Raw genomic sequence first — 20,825 nt, 5'->3', positions numbered from 1 at the left:
GAGCTTCCACCAACACACTCCAACACATCCACTCACGCTGTGCTGAAGATACCACCTGATCTGCACACGCTTCATCCATTATGTCTTAAAACTGCTGGAAATGACAAAGAGAGGCAGCAGCACAGAAGAAGGTCAAAAACACGCCTGACAGAATGAGCTCAGAGCCACCAAAGCAACGTTTAGTGGCACTGTGGGATCTGAACCAACGCTCACACACCTCATTCATCACTTCATTGCAATTATTTGAATCCTTAATTACAGCAACAAACATGAAAAGAACAAAGACTTTTCATGTCTTTCTGTTGAGCAGTGAACACACAGTGTAGCGCGACCTCGCGGAAAAAGTTGAATAACTCATCGCTCCTCCGGGACCTTCTGCTTCCAGTGAGGTCACCACCTCATCGTCGGGCCACAGCAGTCATTGCTGAGCGCACAACAACTTACAGCTGGAGAGTCTGAACAGAATGAGATAAAAAACCAGAATGAGCCACACAACCAGAATGAGCCACACGTCTGAGATGAAAAACCAGAATGAGCCACACCTCCAAGATAAAAACCAGAATGAGCCACACGTCTGAGATGAAAAACCAGAATGAGCCACACCTCCGAGATAAAAAAACCAGAATGAGCCACACCTCCGAGATAAAAAAACAGAATGAGCCACACGTCTGAGATGAAAAACCAGAATGAGCCACACGTCCGAGATGAAAATCCAGAATGAGCCACACGTACGAGATGAAAAACCAGAATGAGCCACACGTCCGAGATGAAAAACCAGAATGAGCCACACGTCCGAGATGAAAAACCAGAATGAGCCACACCTCCGAGATGAAAAACCAGAATGAGCCACACGTCCGAGATGAAAAACCAGAATGAGCCACACGTCCGAGATGAAAAACCAGAATGAGCCACACGTCCGAGATGAAAAACCAGAATGAGCCACACGTCCGAGATGAAAAACCAGAATGAGCCACACCTCCGAGATGAAAAACCAGAATGAGCCAGAGGTCCGAGATGAAAAGCCAGAATGAGCCACACGTCCGAGATGAAAAACCAGAATGAGCCACACGTCCGAGATGAAAAACCAGAATGAGCCACACCTCCGAGATAAAAAACCAGAATGAGCCACACGTCCGAGATGAAAAACCAGAATGAGCCACACATCCGAGATGAAAAACCAGAATGAGCCACACGTCCGAGATGAAAAACCCGAATGAGCCACACCTCCGAGATGAAAAACCAGAATGAGCCAGAGGTCCGAGATGAAAAGCCAGAATGAGCCACATGTCCGAGATGAAAAACCAGAATGAGCCACACGTCCGAGATGAAAAACCAGAATGAGCCACACGTCCGAGATGAAAAACCAGAATGAGCCACACCTCTGAGATAAAAAACCAGAATGAGCCACAGGTCCGAGATGAAAAACCAGAATGAGCCACACGTCCGAGATGAAAAACCAGAATGAGCCACACCTCCGAGATGAAAAACCAGAATGAGCCACACGTCCGAGATGAAAAACCAGAATGAGCCACAGGTCCGAGATGAAAAGCCAGAATGAGCCACACGTCCGAGATGAAAAACCAGAATGAGCCACACGTCCGAGATGAAAAACCAGAATGAGCCACACCTCCGAGATGAAAAACCCGAATGAGCCACACCTCCGAGATGAAAAACCAGAATGAGCCACACGTCCGAGATGAAAAACCCGAATGAGCCACACCTCCGAGATAACAAACCAGAATGAGCCACACGTCCGAGATGAAAAACCAGAATGAGCCACACCTCCGAGATGAAAAACCAGAATGAGCCACACGTCCGAGATGAAAAACCAGAATGAGCCACACCTCCGAGATGAAAAACCAGAATGAGCCACACCTCCGAGATGAAAAACCAGAATGAGCCACACGTCCGAGATGAAAAGCCAGAATGAGTCACAGGTCCGAGATGAAAAGCCAGAATGAGCTACACATCTGAGATGAAAAACCAGAATGAGCCACAGGTCCGAGATGAAAAACCAGAATGAGCCACACGTCCGAGATGAAAAACCAGAATGAGCCACACCTCCGAGATGAAAAACCAGAATGAGCCACACCTCCGAGATGAAAAACCAGAATGAGCCACACGTCCGAGATGAAAAACCAGAATGAGTTACAGGTCCGAGATGAAAAGCCAGAATGAGCCACACATCTGAGATGAAAAACCAGAATGAGCCACAGGTCCGAGATGAAAAACCAGAATGAGCCACACGTCCGAGATGAAAAACCAGAATGAGCCACACCTCCGAGATGAAAAACCAGAATGAGCCACACGTCCGAGATGAAAAACCAGAATGAGCCACACCTCCGAGATGAAAAACCAGAATGAGCCACACGTCCGAGATGAAAAACCAGAATGAGTTACAGGTCCGAGATGAAAAGCCAGAATGAGCCACACATCTGAGATGAAAAACCAGAATGAGCCACAGGTCCGAGATGAAAAACCAGAATGAGCCACACGTCCGAGATGAAAAACCAGAATGAGCCACACCTCCGAGATGAAAAACCAGAATGAGCCACACGTCCGAGATGAAAAACCAGAATGAGCCACACCTCCGAGATGAAAAACCACAACAGAATATTACAGCTGCCCGCCCGGAACAACAGTCCTACCCGCCGTTACCGCACGTAGGACTGCAGCGTGCAGGTGACGTGACATGCTTCAGTTTGACACGACAGAGTTTTGGTATTTTACACATGAATGGATTAAAACGGGAAACTGTGGCTCTGCTGTGGCATGACGAGCTTCATTTCACCAAAACATCACGTGATTTAATTTCACTGATACAAAACAGGTGCAAAATGTAGCATGCACTCACGCACGCGCGCGCGCACACACACACACACACACACACACACACACACACACACACACACACACACACACACACGCACACACACACCAAGGCAAAAGGAAAACTCCCTAAAAAAAGATGTCAGAACCATGGTACCATGACAAATGGTCTTGAGCAGGAGGAGGACCTCCAAACTCAATAAATCAATCTTCTTCTTCTTCTTTGTCTTTCGGCTGTTCCTGTTAGGGGTCGCCACAGCAGCTCAATCGTTTCCATCTCACCCTGTCCTCTGTATCTTCCTCTGTCACACCAACCACCTGCATGTCCTCTCTCAGCACATCTATGAACCTCCCCTTTGGTCTCCCTCTTCTCCTCCTGCCTGGTGGCTCCATCCTCAGCATCCTTCTCCCTATATACCCTGGGTCCCTCCTCTGCACATGTCCAAACCATCTCAATCTCGCCTCTCTGACTTTGTCTCCAAACCGTCCCACCTGAGCTGTCCCTCTGATATGTTCATTCCTAATCTTGTCCATTCTTGTCACTCCCAAAGAGAATCTCAACATCTTCAGCTCTGCCTCCTGTCTTTTTGTTAGTGCCACTGTCTCTAAGCCGTACAACATAGCTGGTCTCACTACTGTCTTGTAAACTTTCCCCTTCACTCTTGCTGATATTCTTTGGTCACAAATCACTCCTGCCACCTTTCTCCACCCACTCCACCCTGCCTGCACTCTCTTCTTCACCTCTCTACCACACTCTCATTACTTTGAACAGTTGACCCCAAATATTTAAACTCATCTACTTTCACTACTTCTACTCCTTGTAACTGCACTATTCCACTGGGCTCCCTCTCATTCACACACACATCAGTCTTGCTTCTACTGACTTTCATTCCCCTTCTCTCCAAAGCATATCTCCACTTCTCCAGACTAGACTCAACTTGCTCTCTACTCTCACTACAGATCACAATGTCATCTGCAAACATCATAGTCCAGACTCCTGTCTGATCTCATCTGTCAACCTGTCCATCACCACTGTGAACAAGAAAGGACTCAGAGCTGATCCTTGGTGTAATCCCACCTCCACCTTGAATGAGTCTGTCATTCCGACTGCGCATCTCACCGCTGTCACACTATTCTTGTACATGTCCTGCACTACCCTAACATACTTCTCTGCCACTCCAGACTTCCTCATACAATGCCACAACTCTTCTCTTGGCACCCTATCATAAGCTTTTTCTAAGTCCACAAACACACAATGTAACTCTTTCTGTCCTTCTCTGTACTTTTCCAACAGTATTCTCAGAGCAAACATTGCATCTGTAGTGCTCTTTCTCGGCATGAAACCATATTGCTGCTCACAGATCTTCACCTGTTTTCTAAGCCTAGCTTCTACTACTCTTTCCCATAACTTCATGCTGTGGCTGATCAGCTTTATGCCTCTGTAGTTACTGCAGCTCTGCACATCACCCTTGTTCTTGAAAATAGGAACCAGCATACTTCGTCTCCACTCCTCAGGCATCCTCTCACTTTCCAAGATTTTATTAAACAATCTGGTTAGAAACTCTACTGCCATCTCTCCTAGACATTTCCATGCCTCCATTGGAATGTCATCTGGACCAACTGCCTTTCCACTCTTCATCCTCTCCATAGCAACCCTCACTTCTTCCTTGCTAATCTCTTTTACTTCCTGATTTACTCTCACCACATCATCCAGCCTTTTCTCTCGCTCATTTTCTTTATTCATCAACTCTTCAAAATATTCCCTCCACCTTCTCAGCACACATTCTTCACTTGTCAGCACATTACCATGTGCATCTTTTACCACCCTAACCTGCTGCACATCCTTTCCAGCTCTGTCCCTTTGTCTGGCCAATCAGTACAAGTCCTTTTCTCCTTCCTTACTATTCAACTTCTTGTACAGCTTGCAATATGCCTTTTCCTTTGCTTTTGCCACTTCTCTTCTCGCCTGACGCCGCATCTCCTTGTACTCCTGTCTACTTTCTTCATCTCTCCGACTATCCCAAAACTTTTTCACCAGCCTCTTTCTTCTTATGCTTTCCTGGACCTCTTCTTTCCACCACCAAGTCTCCTTGTCTTCCTTCCACTGTCCAGATGTCATAGCCAGTACTGCCCTAGCTGTCTCCCTCACCACATCTGCAGTACTTTTCCAGTTGTCCAAAATTGCTTCCCCTCCAACTAGTGCTTCTCTCACCTGCTCGCTCAATTTCACACAACAATCTTCCTCCTTCAGCTTCCACCATCTGATCCTTTGTTGAGCTCTCACTCTCTTCTTCTTCTTTACCTCTAAAGTCATCCTACAAACAACCATCCTATGCTGTCTAGTGACACTCTCTCCTGCAACCACCTTACAGTCTGTGATTTCTTTTAGCTTGCATCTCCTATAAATAATGTAGTCCACCTGTGTGCACCTTCCTCCACTCTTATATGTTACCCTGTGCTCCTCCCTTTTCTTAAAGTAGGTATTCACCACAGCCATTTCCATCCTTTTTGCAAAATCAACTACCTTCTGTCCTTCCCCATTCCTATCCTTGATACCATATCTACCCATTACTTCCTCATCACCTCTGTTCCCTTCACCAACATGCCCATTGAAGTCTGCTCCTATCACCACTCTTTCATGCTTGGGCACACTCTCCACCACCTCATCTAACACACTCCAGAAATCTTCTTTCTCCTTCATCTCATAACCTACCTGTGGGGCATATGCACTGATGATATTCATCATCACCCCTTCAATTTCCAACTTCACACTCATCACCCTGTCAGACACTCGCTTAACCTCCAACACACTTTTAACATACTCTTCCTTTAAAATGACCCCAACACCATTTCTCTTCCTGTCCTCACCATGGTACAACAACTTGTACCCACCGCTGATGCTCCTGCTCTTACTTCCCTTCCACTTGGTCTCTTGCACACACAATATGTCTACCTTTCTCCTCTCCATTATATCAGCCAGCTCTCTCCCTTTACCAGTCATACTACCAACATTCAAAGTCCCCACTCTCATTTCCACCCTTCTAGTTTTCTTCTTCTCCCGCTGTTCATGGCAATGTTTTCCTCCTCTTCTTTATCGTCTTCGCCCAGCAGTAGCCCAATTTCCACCGGCACCCTGTTGGGCAATAGCACCGGTGGCGGACGTTGTTAACCCGGGCCGCGACCGATCCGGTATGGGAATTCATTAATTAAACACTGGAGTGATCATGATTCAGTTATCATTTTCACTTGCATCCTATATACGAGGTCTGTTAGAAAAGTAACGGACCTTTTTATTTTTTGCAAAAACTATATGGATTTGAATCATGTGTGATTGCATCAGCCAAGCTTGAACCTTCGTGCGCATGCGTGAGTTTTTTCACACCTGTCGGTTGCATCATTCGCCTGTGAGCACGCCTTGTGGGAGGAGTGGTCCAGACCCCTTGTCGGATTTTCATTGTCAGGAAATTGGCTGATCGGCTGCCGCTTTGCTTCATCAAAATTTTTTCAGAAAGTGTGAGAGACAACCAGGTGGAAACCATTTGGAAAATTCAGATGGCTTTCGGTGAAGATCTTATGGGGATCACAGAGATTAAGGACAATTACAACTGGATTGAAAAACGGCCCACAGCGGTGGATGGCGCGCCACGCACCTGAAGAATAGGAAAGTATCAGAAGAATAGAAAAGTATCAGAAGAATAGGAAAGTATCAGAAGAATATAAAAGTATCTGAAGAACAGAAAAGTATCAGAAGAATAGAGAAATATCAGAAGAATAGAGAAATATCAGAAGAATAGGAAAGTATCAGAAGAATAGAGAAATATCAGAAGAATAGAGAAATATCAGAAGAATAGGAAAGTATCAGAAGAATAGAGAAATATCAGAAGAATAGAGAAATATCTGAAGAATAGAGAAATATCAGAAGAATAGGAAAGTATCAGAAGAATAGAGAAATATCAGAAGAATAGAGAAATATCTGAAGAATAGGAAAGTATCAGAAGAATAGAAAAGTATCAGAAGAATAGGAAAGTATCAGAAGAATATAAAAGTATCAGAAGAACAGAAAAGTATCAGAAGAATAGAGAAATATCAGAAGAATAGAGAAATATCAGAAGAATAGGAAAGTATCAGAAGAATAGAGAAATATCAGAAGAATAGAGAAATATCTGAAGAATAGGAAAGTATCAGAAGAATAGAAAAGTATCAGAAGAATAGGAAAGTATCAGAAGAATATAAAAGTATCAGAAGAATAGAGAAGTATCAGAAGAATAGGAAAGTATCAGAAGAATAGGAAAGGATCAAAAGAACAGAAAAGTATCAGAAGAATGTAAAAGTATCAGAAGAATAGGAAAGTATCAGAAGAATAGGAAAGTATCAGAAGAACAGAAAAGTATGAGAAGAATCGAAATGTATCAGAAGAATTGAAAAGTATCAGAATAGAGAAGTATCAGAAGAATAGAAAAGTATCAGAAGAACAGAAAAGTATCAGGAGAATAGAAAAGTATTAGAGGAATAGAGAAGTATCAGAAGAATATAAAAGTATCAGAAGAACAGAAAAGTATCAGAAGAATCAAAAAGTATCAGAATAGAGAAGTATCAGAAGAATATAAAAGTATCAGAAGAATATAAAAGTATCAGACGAATAGGAAAGTATCAGAAGAACAGAAAAGTATCAGAAGAATAGAAAAGTATCAGAATAGAGACGTATCAGAAGAATAGAAAAGTATCAGAAGAATATAAAATTATGAGAAGAATATAAAAGTATCAGAAGAATGTAAAAGTATCAGAAGAATAGAGAAGTATCAGAAGAATATAAAAGTATCAGAAGAACAGAAAAGTATCAGAAGAATAGAGAAGTATCAGAAGAATAGGAAAGTATCAGAAGAACAGAAAAGTATCAGAAGAATAGAAAAGTATCAGAAGAATAGAAAAGTATCAGAAGAACAGAAAAGTATCAGAAGAACAGAAAAGTATCAGACGAATAGAAAAGTATCAGAAGAACAGAAAAGTATCAGAAGAATCGAAAAGTATCAGGATAGAGACGTATCAGAAGAATAGAAAAGTATCAGAAGAATATAAAATTATGAGAATAATATAAAAGTATCAGAAGAATGTAAAAGTATCAGAAGAATAGAGAAGTAACAGAAGAATATCAAAGTATCAGAAGAACAGAAAAGTATCAGAAGAATCAAAAAGTATCAGAATAGAAAAGTATCAGAAGAACAGAAAAGTATCAGACGAATAGAAAAGTATCAGAAGAACAGAAAAGTATCAAAAGAATCGAAAAGTATCAGAATAGAGAAGTATCAGAAGAATAGAAAAGTATCAGAAGAACAGAAAAGTATCAGGAGAATAGAAAAGTATTAGAAGAATAGAGAAGTATCAGAAGAATATAAAAGTATCAGAAGAACAGACAAGTATCAGAAGAATCAAAAAGTATCAGAATAGAGAAGTATCAGAAGAATATAAAAGTATCAGAAGAACAGAAAAGTATCAGAAGAATCAAAAAGTATCAGAATAGAGAAGTATCAGAAGAATATAAAAGTATCAGAAGAATAGGAAAGTATCAGAAGAACAGAAAAGTATCAGAAGAATCGAAAAGTATCAGAATAGAGACGTATCAGAAGAATATAAAAGTATCAGAAGAATATAAAATTATGAGAAGAATATAAAAGTATCAGAAGAATGTAAAAGTATCAGATGAATAGAGAAGTATCAGAAGAATATAAAAGTATCAGAACAACAGAAAAGTATCAGAAGAATCGAAATGTATCAGAAGAATTGAAAAGTATCAGAAGAACAGAAACGTATCAGGAGAATAGAAAAGTATTAGAAGAATAGAGAAGTATCAGAAGAATATAAAAGTATCAGAAGAATATAAAAGTATCAGACGAATAGGAAAGTATCAGAAGAACAGAAAAGTATCAGAAGAATAGAAAAGTATCAGAATAGAGACGTATCAGAAGAATAGAAAAGTATCAGAAGAATATAAAATTATGAGAAGAATATAAAAGTATCAGAAGAATGTAAAAGTATCAGAAGAATAGAGAAGTATCAGAAGAATATAAAAGTATCAGAAGAACAGAAAAGTATCAGAAGAATCAAAAAGTATCAGAATAGAGAAGTATCAGAAGAATATAAAAGTATCAGAAGAATAGAGAAGTATCAGAAGAATAGGAAAGTATCAGAAGAACAGAAAAGTATCAGAAGAATAGAAAAGTATCAGAAGAACAGAAAAGTATCAGAAGAACAGAAAAGTATCAGACGAATAGAAAAGTATCAGAAGAACAGAAAAGTATCAGAAGAATCGATAAGTATCAGGATAGAGACGTATGAGAAGAATAGAAAAGTATCAGAAGAATATAAAATTATGAGAATAATATAAAAGTATCAGAAGAATGTAAAAGTATCAGAAGAATAGAGAAGTAACAGAAGAATATAAAAGTATCAGAAGAACAGAAAAGTATCAGAAGAATCAAAAAGTATCAGAATAGAGAAGTATCGGAAGAATATAAAAGTATCAGAAGAATAGAGAAGTATCAGAAGAATAGGAAAGTATCAGAAGAACAGAAAAGTATCAGAAGAATAGAAAAGTATCAGAAGAACAGAAAAGTATCAGACGAATAGAAAAGTATCAGAAGAACAGAAAAGTATCAAAAGAATAGAAAAGTATTAGAAGAATATAGAAGTATCAGAAGAATATAAAAGTATCAGAAGAACAGAAAAGTATCAGAAGAATCAAAAAGTATCAGAATAGAGAAGTATCAGAAGAATATAAAAGTATCAGAAGAACAGAAAAGTATCAGAAGAATCAAAAAGTATCAGAATAGAGAAGTATCAGAAGAATATAAAAGTATCAGAAGAATAGGAAAGTATCAGAAGAACAGAAAAGTATCAGAAGAATCGAAAAGTATCAGAATAGAGACGTATCAGAAGAATATAAAAGTATCAGAAGAATATAAAATTATGAGAAGAATATAAAAGTATCAGAAGAATGTAAAAGTATCAGATGAATAGAGAAGTATCAGAAGAATATAAAAGTATCAGAAGAACAGAAAAGTATCAGAAGAATCGAAATGTATCAGAAGAATTGAAAAGTATCAGAATAGAGAAGTATCAGAAGAATAGAAAAGTATCAGAAGAACAGAAAAGTATCAGGAGAATAGAAAAGTATTAGAAGAATAGAGAAGTATCAGAAGAATATAAAAGTATCAGAAGAACAGAAAAGTATCAGAAGAATCAAAAAGTATCAGAATAGAGAAGTATCAGAAGAATATAAAAGTATCAGAAGAATATAAAAGTATCAGACGAATAGGAAAGTATCAGAAGAACAGAAAAGTACCAGAAGAATAGAAAAGTATCAGAATAGAGACGTATCAGAAGAATAGAAAAGTATCAGAAGAATATAAAATTATGAGAAGAATATAAAAGTATCAGAAGAATGTAAAAGTATCAGAAGAATAGAGAAGTATCAGAAGAATATAAAAGTATCAGAAGAACAGAAAAGTATCAGAAGAATCAAAAGTAACAGAATAGAGAAGTATCAGAAGAATATAAAAGTATCAGAAGAATAGAGAAGTATCAGAAGAATAGGAAAGTATCAGAAGAACAGAAAAGTATCAGAAGAATAGAAAAGTATCAGAAGAATAGAAAAGTATCAGAAGAACAGAAAAGTATCAGAAGAACAGAAAAGTATCAGACGAATAGAAAAGTATCAGAAGAACAGAAAAGTATCAGAAGAATCGAAAAGTATCAGGATAGAGACGTATCAGAAGAATAGAAAAGTATCAGAAGAATATAAAATGATGAGAATAATATAAAAGTATCAGAAGAATGTAAAAGTATCAGAAGAATAGAGAAGTAACAGAAGAATATAAAAGTATCAGAAGAACAGAAAAGTATCAGAAGAATCAAAAAGTATCAGAATAGAGAAGTATCAGAAGAATATAAAAGTATCAGAAGAATAGAGAAGTATCAGAAGAATAGGAAAGTATCAGAAGAACAGAAAAGTATCAGAAGAATAGAAAAGTATCAGAAGAACAGAAAAGTATCAGACGAATAGAAAAGTATCAGAAGAACAGAAAAGTATCAAAAGAATCGAAAAGTATCAGAATAGAGAAGTATCAGAAGAATAGAAAAGTATCAGAAGAACAGAAAAGTATCAGGAGAATAGAAAAGTATTAGAAGAATAGAGAAGTATCAGAAGAATATAAAAGTATCAGAAGAACAGAAACGTATCAGAAGAATCGAAAAGTATCAGAATAGAGAAGTATCAGAAGAATAGAAAAGTATCAGAAGAACAGAAAAGTATCAGAAGAATCAAAAAGTATCAGAATAGAGAAGTATCAGAAGAATATAAAAGTATCAGAAGAATAGGAAAGTATCAGAAGAACAGAAAAGTATCAGAAGAATAGAAAAGTATCAGAAGAATAGAAAAGTATCAGAAGAACAGAAAAGTATCAGAACAGAAAAGTATCAGACGAATAGAAAAGTATCAGAATAGAGACGTATCAGAAGAATAGAAAAGTATCAGAAGAATATAAAATTATGAGAAGAATATAAAAGTATCACAAGAATGTAAAAGTATCAGATGAATAGAGAAGTATCAGAAGAATATAAAAGTATCAGAAGAACAGAAAAGTATCAGAAGAATCAAAAAGTATCAGAATAGAGAAGTATCAGAAGAATATAAAAGTATCAGAAGAATAGAGAAGTATCAGAAGAATAGGAAAGTATCAGAAGAACAGAAAAGTATCAGAAGAATAGAAAAGTATCAGAAGAATAGAAAAGTATCAGAAGAACAGAAAAGTATCAGAAGAACAGAAAAGTATCAGAAGAATAGAAAAGTATCAGAAGAACAGAAAAGTATCAGAAGAATCAAAAAGTATCAGGATAGAGACGTATCAGAAGAATAGAAAAGTATCAGAAGAATATAAAATTATGAGAATAATATAAAAGTATCAGAAGAATGTAAAAGTATCAGAAGAATAGAGAAGTAACAGAAGAATATAAAAGTATCAGAAGAACAGAAAAGTATCAGAAGAATCAAAAAGTATCAGAATAGAGAAGTATCAGAAGAATATAAAAGTATCAGAAGAATAGAGAAGTATCAGAAGAATAGGAAAGTATCAGAAGAACAGAAAAGTATCAGAAGAATAGAAAAGTATCAGAAGAACAGAAAAGTATCAGACGAATAGAAAAGTATCAGAAGAACAGAAAAGTATCAAAATAATAGAAAAGTATCAGAATAGAGAAGTATCAGAAGAATAGAAAAATATCAGAAGAACAGAAAAGTATCAGGAGAATAGAAAAGTATTAGAAGAATAGAGAAGTATCAGAAGAATATAAAAGTATCAGAAGAATATAAAAGTATCAGAAGAACAGAAAAGTATCAGAAGAATCAAAAATTATCAGAATAGAGAATAATCAGAAGAATATAAAAGTATCAGAAGAACAGAAAAGTATCAGAAGAATCAAAAAGTATCAGAATAGAGAAGTATCAGAAGAATATAAAAGTATCAGAAGAATAGGAAAGTATCAGAAGAACAGAAAAGTATCGGAAGAATCGAAAAGTATCAGAATAGAGACGTATCAGAAGAATAGAAAAGTATCAGAAGAATATAAAATTATGAGAAGAATATAAAAGTATCAGAAGAATGTAAAAGTATCAGATGAATATTGAAGTATCAGAAGAATATAAAAGTATCAGAAGAACAGAAAAGTATCAGAAGAATCAAAAAGTATCAGAATAGAGAAGTATCAGAAGAATATAAAAGTATCAGAAGAATAGAGAAGTATCAGAAGAATAGGAAAGTATCAGAAGAACAGAAAAGTATCAGAAGAATAGAAACGTATCAGAAGAATAGAAAAGTATCAGAAGAACAGAAAAGTATCAGAACAGAAAAGTATCAGACGAATAGAAAAGTATCAGAATAGAGACGTATCAGAAGAATAGAAAAGTATCAGAAGAATATAAAATTATGAGAAGAATATAAAAGTATCAGAAGAATGTAAAAGTATCAGATGAATAGAGAAGTATCAGAAGAATATAAAAGTATCAGAAGAACAGAAAAGTATCAGAAGAATCAAAAAGTATCAGAATAGAGAAGTATCAGAAGAATATAAAAGTATCAGAAGAATAGGAAAGTATCAGAAGAACAGAAAAGTATCAGAAGAATAGAAAAGTATCAGAAGAACAGAAAAGTATCAGAAGAACAGAAAAGTATCAGACGAATAGAAAAGTATCAGAAGCACAGAAAAGTATCAGAAGAATCGAAAAGTATCAGGATAGGGACGTATCAGAAGAACAGAAAAGTATCAGAAGAATATAAAATTATGAGAAGAATATAAAAGTATCAGAAGAATGTAAAAGTATCAGAAGAATAGAGAAGTATCAGAAGAATATAAAAGTATCAGAAGAACAGAAAAGTATCAGAAGAATCAAAAAGTATCAGAATAGAGAAGTATCAGAAGAATATAAAAGTATCAGAAGAATAGGAAAGTATCAGAAGAACAGAAAAGTATCAGAAGAATCGAAAAGTATCAGAATAGAGACGTATCAGAAGAATAGAAAAGTATCAGAAGAATATAAAATTATGAGAAGAATATAAAAGTATCAGAAGAATGTAAAAGTATCAGATGAATAGAGAAGTATCAGAAGAATATAAACGTATCAGAAGAACAGAAAAGTATCAGAAGAATCAAAAAGTATCAGAACAGAAAAGTATCAGACGAATAGAAAAGTATCAGAAGAACAGAAAAGTATCAGAAGAATCGAAAAGTATCAGGAGAATAGAAAAGTATTAGAAGAACAGAGAAGTATCAGAAGAATATAAAAGTATCAGAAGAACAGAAAAGTATCAGAAGAATCAAAAAGTATCAGAATAGAGAAGTATCAGAAGAATATAAAAGTATCAGAAGAATAGAGAAGTATCAGAAGAATAGGAAAGTATCAGAAGAACAGAAAAGTATCAGAAGAATAGAAAAGTATCAGAAGAATAGAAAAGTATCAGAAGAACAGAAAAGTATCAGAACAGAAAAGTATCAGACGAATAGAAAAGTATCAGAATAGAGACGTATCAGAAGAATAGAAAAGTATCAGAAGAATATAAAATTATGAGAAGAATATAAAAGTATCAGAAGAATGTAAAAGTATCAGATGAATAGAGAAGTATCAGAAGAATATAAAAGTATCAGAAGAACAGAAAAGTATCAGAAGAATCAAAAAGTATCAGAATAGAGAAGTATCAGAAGAATATAAAAGTATCAGAAGAATAGAGAAGTATCAGAAGAATAGGAAAGTATCAGAAGAACAGAAAAGTATCAGAAGAATAGAAAAGTATCAGAAGAACAGAAAAGTATCAGAAGAACAGAAAAGTATCAGACGAATAGAAAAGTATCAGAAGAACAGAAAAGTATCAGAAGAATCGAAAAGTATCAGGATAGAGACGTATCAGAAGAATAGAAAAGTATCAGAAGAATATAAAATTATGAGAATAATATAAAAGTATCAGAAGAATGTAAAAGTATCAGAAGAATAGAGAAGTAACAGAAGAATATCAAAGTATCAGAAGAACAGAAAAGTATCAGAAGAATCAAAAAGTATCAGAATAGAAAAGTATCAGAAGAACAGAAAAGTATCAGACGAATAGAAAAGTATCAGAAGAACAGAAAAGTATCAAAAGAATCGAAAAGTATCAGAATAGAGAAGTATCAGAAGAATAGAAAAGTATCAGAAGAACAGAAAAGTATCAGGAGAATAGAAAAGTATTAGAAGAATAGAGAAGTATCAGAAGAATATAAAAGTATCAGAAGAACAGAAAAGTATCAGAAGAATCAAAAAGTATCAGAATAGAGAAGTATCAGAAGAATATAAAAGTATCAGAAGAACAGAAAAGTATCAGAAGAATCAAAAAGTATCAGAATAGAGAAGTATCAGAAGAATATAAAAGTATCAGAAGAATAGGAAAGTATCAGAAGAACAGAAAAGTATCAGAAGAATCGAAAAGTATCAGAATAGAGACGTATCAGAAGAATATAAAAGTATCAGAAGAATATAAAATTATGAGAAGAATATAAAAGTATCAGAAGAATGTAAAAGTATCAGATGAATAGAGAAGTATCAGAAGAATATAAAAGTATCAGAAGAACAGAAAAGTATCAGAAGAATCGAAATGTATCAGAAGAATTGAAAAGTATCAGAAGAACAGAAACGTATCAGGAGAATAGAAAAGTATTAGAAGAATAGAGAAGTATCAGAAGAATATAAAAGTATCAGAAGAATATAAAAGTATCAGACGAATAGGAAAGTATCAGAAGAACAGAAAAGTATCAGAAGAATAGAAAAGTATCAGAATAGAGACGTATCAGAAGAATAGAAAAGTATCAGAAGAATATAAAATTATGAGAAGAATATAAAAGTATCAGAAGAATGTAAAAGTATCAGAAGAATAGAGAAGTATCAGAAGAATATAAAAGTATCAGAAGAACAGAAAAGTATCAGAAGAATCAAAAAGTATCAGAATAGAGAAGTATCAGAAGAATATAAAAGTATCAGAAGAATAGAGAAGTATCAGAAGAATAGGAAAGTATCAGAAGAACAGAAAAGTATCAGAAGAATAGAAAAGTATCAGAAGAACAGAAAAGTATCAGAAGAACAGAAAAGTATCAGACGAATAGAAAAGTATCAGAAGAACAGAAAAGTATCAGAAGAATCGATAAGTATCAGGATAGAGACGTATGAGAAGAATAGAAAAGTATCAGAAGAATATAAAATTATGAGAATAATATAAAAGTATCAGAAGAATGTAAAAGTATCAGAAGAATAGAGAAGTAACAGAAGAATATAAAAGTATCAGAAGAACAGAAAAGTATCAGAAGAATCAAAAAGTATCAGAATAGAGAAGTATCGGAAGAATATAAAAGTATCAGAAGAATAGAGAAGTATCAGAAGAATAGGAAAGTATCAGAAGAACAGAAAAGTATCAGAAGAATAGAAAAGTATCAGAAGAACAGAAAAGTATCAGACGAATAGAAAAGTATCAGAAGAACAGAAAAGTATCAAAAGAATAGAAAAGTATTAGAAGAATAGAGAAGTATCAGAAGAATATAAAAGTATCAGAAGAACAGAAAAGTATCAGAAGAATCAAAAAGTATCAGAATAGAGAAGTATCAGAAGAATATAAAAGTATCAGAAGAACAGAAAAGTATCAGAAGAATCAAAAAGTATCAGAATAGAGAAGTATCAGAAGAATATAAAAGTATCAGAAGAATAGGAAAGTATCAGAAGAACAGAAAAGTATCAGAAGAATCGAAAAGTATCAGAATAGAGACGTATCAGAAGAATATAAAAGTATCAGAAGAATATAAAATTATGAGAAGAATATAAAAGTATCAGAAGAATGTAAAAGTATCAGATGAATAGAGAAGTATCAGAAGAATATAAAAGTATCAGAAGAACAGAAAAGTATCAGAAGAATCGAAATGTATCAGAAGAATTGAAAAGTATCAGAATAGAGAAGTATCAGAAGAATAGAAAAGTATCAGAAGAACAGAAAAGTATCAGGAGAATAGAAAAGTATTAGAAGAATAGAGAAGTATCAGAAGAATATAAAAGTATCAGAAGAACAGAAAAGTATCAGAAGAATCAAAAAGTATCAGAATAGAGAAGTATCAGAAGAATATAAAAGTATCAGAAGAATATAAAAGTATCAGACGAATAGGAAAGTATCAGAAGAACAGAAAAGTACCAGAAGAATAGAAAAGTATCAGAATAGAGACGTATCAGAAGAATAGAAAAGTATCAGAAGAATATAAAATTATGAGAAGAATATAAAAGTATCAGAAGAATGTAAAAGTATCAGAAGAATAGAGAAGTATCAGAAGAATATAAAAGTATCAGAAGAAAAGAAAAGTATCAGAAGAATCAAAAAGTATCAGAATAGAGAAGTATCAGAAGAATATAAAAGTATCAGAAGAATAGAGAAGTATCAGAAGAATAGGAAAGTATCAGAAGAACAGAAAAGTATCAGAAGAATAGAAAAGTATCAGAAGAATAGAAAAGTATCAGAAGAACAGAAAAGTATCAGAAGAACAGAAAAGTATCAGACGAATAGAAAAGTATCAGAAGAACAGAAAAGTATCAGAAGAATCGAAAAGTATCAGGATAGAGACGTATCAGAAGAATAGAAAAGTATCAGAAGAATATAAAATGATGAGAATAATATAAAAGTATCAGAAGAATGTAAAAGTATCAGAAGAATAGAGAAGTAACAGAAGAATATAAAAGTATCAGAAGAACAGAAAAGTATCAGAAGAATCAAAAAGTATCAGAATAGAGAAGTATCAGAAGAATATAAAAGTATCAGAAGAATAGAGAAGTATCAGAAGAATAGGAAAGTATCAGAAGAACAGAAAAGTATCAGAAGAATAGAAAAGTATCAGAAGAACAGAAAAGTATCAGACGAATAGAAAAGTATCAGAAGAACAGAAAAGTATCAAAAGAATCGAAAAGTATCAGAATAGAGAAGTATCAGAAGAATAGAAAAGTATCAGAAGAACAGAAAAGTATCAGGAGAATAGAAAAGTATTAGAAGAATAGAGAAGTATCAGAAGAATATAAAAGTATCAGAAGAACAGAAACGTATCAGAAGAATCAAAAAGTATCAGAATAGAGAAGTATCAGAAGAATATAAAAGTATCAGAAGAACAGAAAAGTATCAGAAGAATCAAAAAGTATCAGAATAGAGAAGTATCAGAAGAATATAAAAGTATCAGAAGAATAGGAAAGTATCAGAAGAACAGAAAAGTATCAGAAGAATAGAAAAGTATCAGAAGAATAGAAAAGTATCAGAAGAACAGAAAAGTATCAGAACAGAAAAGTATCAGACGAATAGAAAAGTATCAGAATAGAGACGTATCAGAAGAATAGAAAAGTATCAGAAGAATATAAAATTATGAGAAGAATATAAAAGTATCACAAGAATGTAAAAGTATCAGATGAATAGAGAAGTATCAGAAGAATATAAAAGTATCAGAAGAACAGAAAAGTATCAGAAGAATCAAAAAGTATCAGAATAGAGAAGTATCAGAAGAATATAAAAGTATCAGAAGAATAGAGAAGTATCAGAAGAATAGGAAAGTATCAGAAGAACAGAAAAGTATCAGAAGAATAGAAAAGTATCAGAAGAATAGAAAAGTATCAGAAGAACAGAAAAGTATCAGAAGAACAGAAAAGTATCAGACGAATAGAAAAGTATCAGAAGAACAGAAAAGTATCAGAAGAATCGAAAAGTATCAGGATAGAGACGTATCAGAAGAATAGAAAAGTATCAGAAGAATATAAAATTATGAGAATAATATAAAAGTATCAGAAGAATGTAAAAGTATCAGAAGAATAGAGAAGTAACAGAAGAATATAAAAGTATCAGAAGAACAGAAAAGTATCAGAAGAATCAAAAAGTATCAGAATAGAGAAGTATCAGAAGAATATAAAAGTATCAGAAGAATAGAGAAGTATCAGAAGAATAGGAAAGTATCAGAAGAACAGAAAAGTATCAGAAGAATAGAAAAGTATCAGAAGAACAGAAAAGTATCAGACGAATAGAAAAGTATCAGAAGAACAGAAAAGTATCAAAATAATAGAAAAGTATCAGAATAGAGAAGTATCAGAAGAATAGAAAAATATCAGAAGAACAGAAAAGTATCAGGAGAATAGAAAAGTATTAGAAGAATAGAGAAGTATCAGAAGAATATAAAAGTATCAGAAGAATATAAAAGTATCAGAAGAACAGAAAAGTATCAGAAGAATCAAAAATGATCAGAATAGAGAATAATCAGAAGAATATAAAAGTATCAGAAGAACAGAAAAGTATCAGAAGAATCAAAAAGTATCAGAATAGAGAAGTATCAGAAGAATATAAAAGTATCAGAAGAATAGGAAAGTATCAGAAGAACAGAAAAGTATCGGAAGAATCGAAAAGTATCAGAATAGAGACGTATCAGAAGAATAGAAAAGTATCAGAAGAATATAAAATTATGAGAAGAATATAAAAGTATCAGAAGAATGTAAAAGTATCAGATGAATATTGAAGTATCAGAAGAATATAAAAGTATCAGAAGAACAGAAAAGTATCAGAAGAATCAAAAAGTATCAGAATAGAGAAGTATCAGAAGAATATAAAAGTATCAGAAGAATAGAGAAGTATCAGAAGAATAGGAAAGTATCAGAAGAACAGAAAAGTATCAGAAGAATAGAAACGTATCAGAAGAATAGAAAAGTATCAGAAGAACAGAAAAGTATCAGAACAGAAAAGTATCAGACGAATAGAAAAGTATCAGAATAGAGACGTATCAGAAGAATAGAAAAGTATCAGAAGAATATAAAATTATGAGAAGAATATAAAAGTATCAGAAGAATGTAAAAGTATCAGATGAATAGAGAAGTATCAGAAGAATATAAAGTATCAGAAGAACAGAAAAGTATCAGAAGAATCAAAAAGTATCAGAATAGAGAAGTATCAGAAGAATATAAAAGTATCAGAAGAATAGGAAAGTATCAGAAGAACAGAAAAGTATCAGAAGAATAGAAAAGTATCAGAAGAACAGAAAAGTATCAGAAGAACAGAAAAGTATCAGACGAATAGAAAAGTATCAGAAGCACAGAAAAGTATCAGAAGAATCGAAAAGTATCAGGATAGAGACGTATCAGAAGAACAGAAAAGTATCAGAAGAATATAAAATTATGAGAAGAATATAAAAGTATCAGAAGAATGTAAAAGTATCAGAAGAATAGAGAAGTATCAGAAGAATATAAAAGTATCAGAAGAACAGAAAAGTATCAGAAGAATCAAAAAGTATCAGAATAGAGAAGTATCAGAAGAATATAAAAGTATCAGAAGAATAGGAAAGTATCAGAAGAACAGAAAAGTATCAGAAGAATCGAAAAGTATCAGAATAGAGACGTATCAGAAGAATAGAAAAGTATCAGAAGAATATAAAATTATGAGAAGAATATAAAAGTATCAGAAGAATGTAAAAGTATCAGATGAATAGAGAAGTATCAGAAGAATATAAACGTATCAGAAGAACAGAAAAGTATCAGAAGAATCAAAAAGTATCAGAACAGAAAAGTATCAGACGAATAGAAAAGTATCAGAAGAACAGAAAAGTATCAGAAGAATCGAAAAGTATCAGGAGAATAGAAAAGTATTAGAAGAACAGAGAAGTATCAGAAGAATATAAAAGTATCAGAAGAACAGAAAAGTATCAGAAGAATCAAAAAGTATCAGAATAGAGAAGTATCAGAAGAATATAAAAGTATCAGAAGAATAGAGAAGTATCAGAAGAATAGGAAAGTATCAGAAGAACAGAAAAGTATCAGAAGAATAGAAAAGTATCAGAAGAATAGAAAAGTATCAGAAGAACAGAAAAGTATCAGAACAGAAAAGTATCAGACGAATAGAAAAGTATCAGAATAGAGACGTATCAGAAGAATAGAAAAGTATCAGAAGAATATAAAATTATGAGAAGAATATAAAAGTATCAGAAGAATGTAAAAGTATCAGATGAATAGAGAAGTATCAGAAGAATATAAAAGTATCAGAAGAACAGAAAAGTATCAGAAGAATCAAAAAGTATCAGAATAGAGAAGTATCAGAAGAATATAAAAGTATCAGAAGAATAGAGAAGTATCAGAAGAATAGGAAAGTATCAGAAGAACAGAAAAGTATCAGAAGAATAGAAAAGTATCAGAAGAACAGAAAAGTATCAGAAGAACAGAAAAGTATCAGACGAATAGAAAAGTATCAGAAGAACAGAAAAGTATCAGAAGAATCGAAAAGTATCAGGATAGAGACGTATCAGAAGAATAGAAAAGTATCAGAAGAATATAAAATTATGAGAAGAATATAAAAGTATCAGAAGAATGTAAAAGTATCAGAAGAATAGAGAAGTATCAGAAGAATATAAAAGTATCAGAAGAACAGAAAAGTATCAGAAGA

The sequence above is a fragment of the Thalassophryne amazonica genome, chromosome 11 (assembly GCF_902500255.1).
Source record: "Thalassophryne amazonica chromosome 11, fThaAma1.1, whole genome shotgun sequence".
Taxonomy (NCBI): Eukaryota; Metazoa; Chordata; class Actinopteri; order Batrachoidiformes; family Batrachoididae; genus Thalassophryne; species Thalassophryne amazonica.
This window is presented reverse-complemented; position numbering follows the sequence as displayed.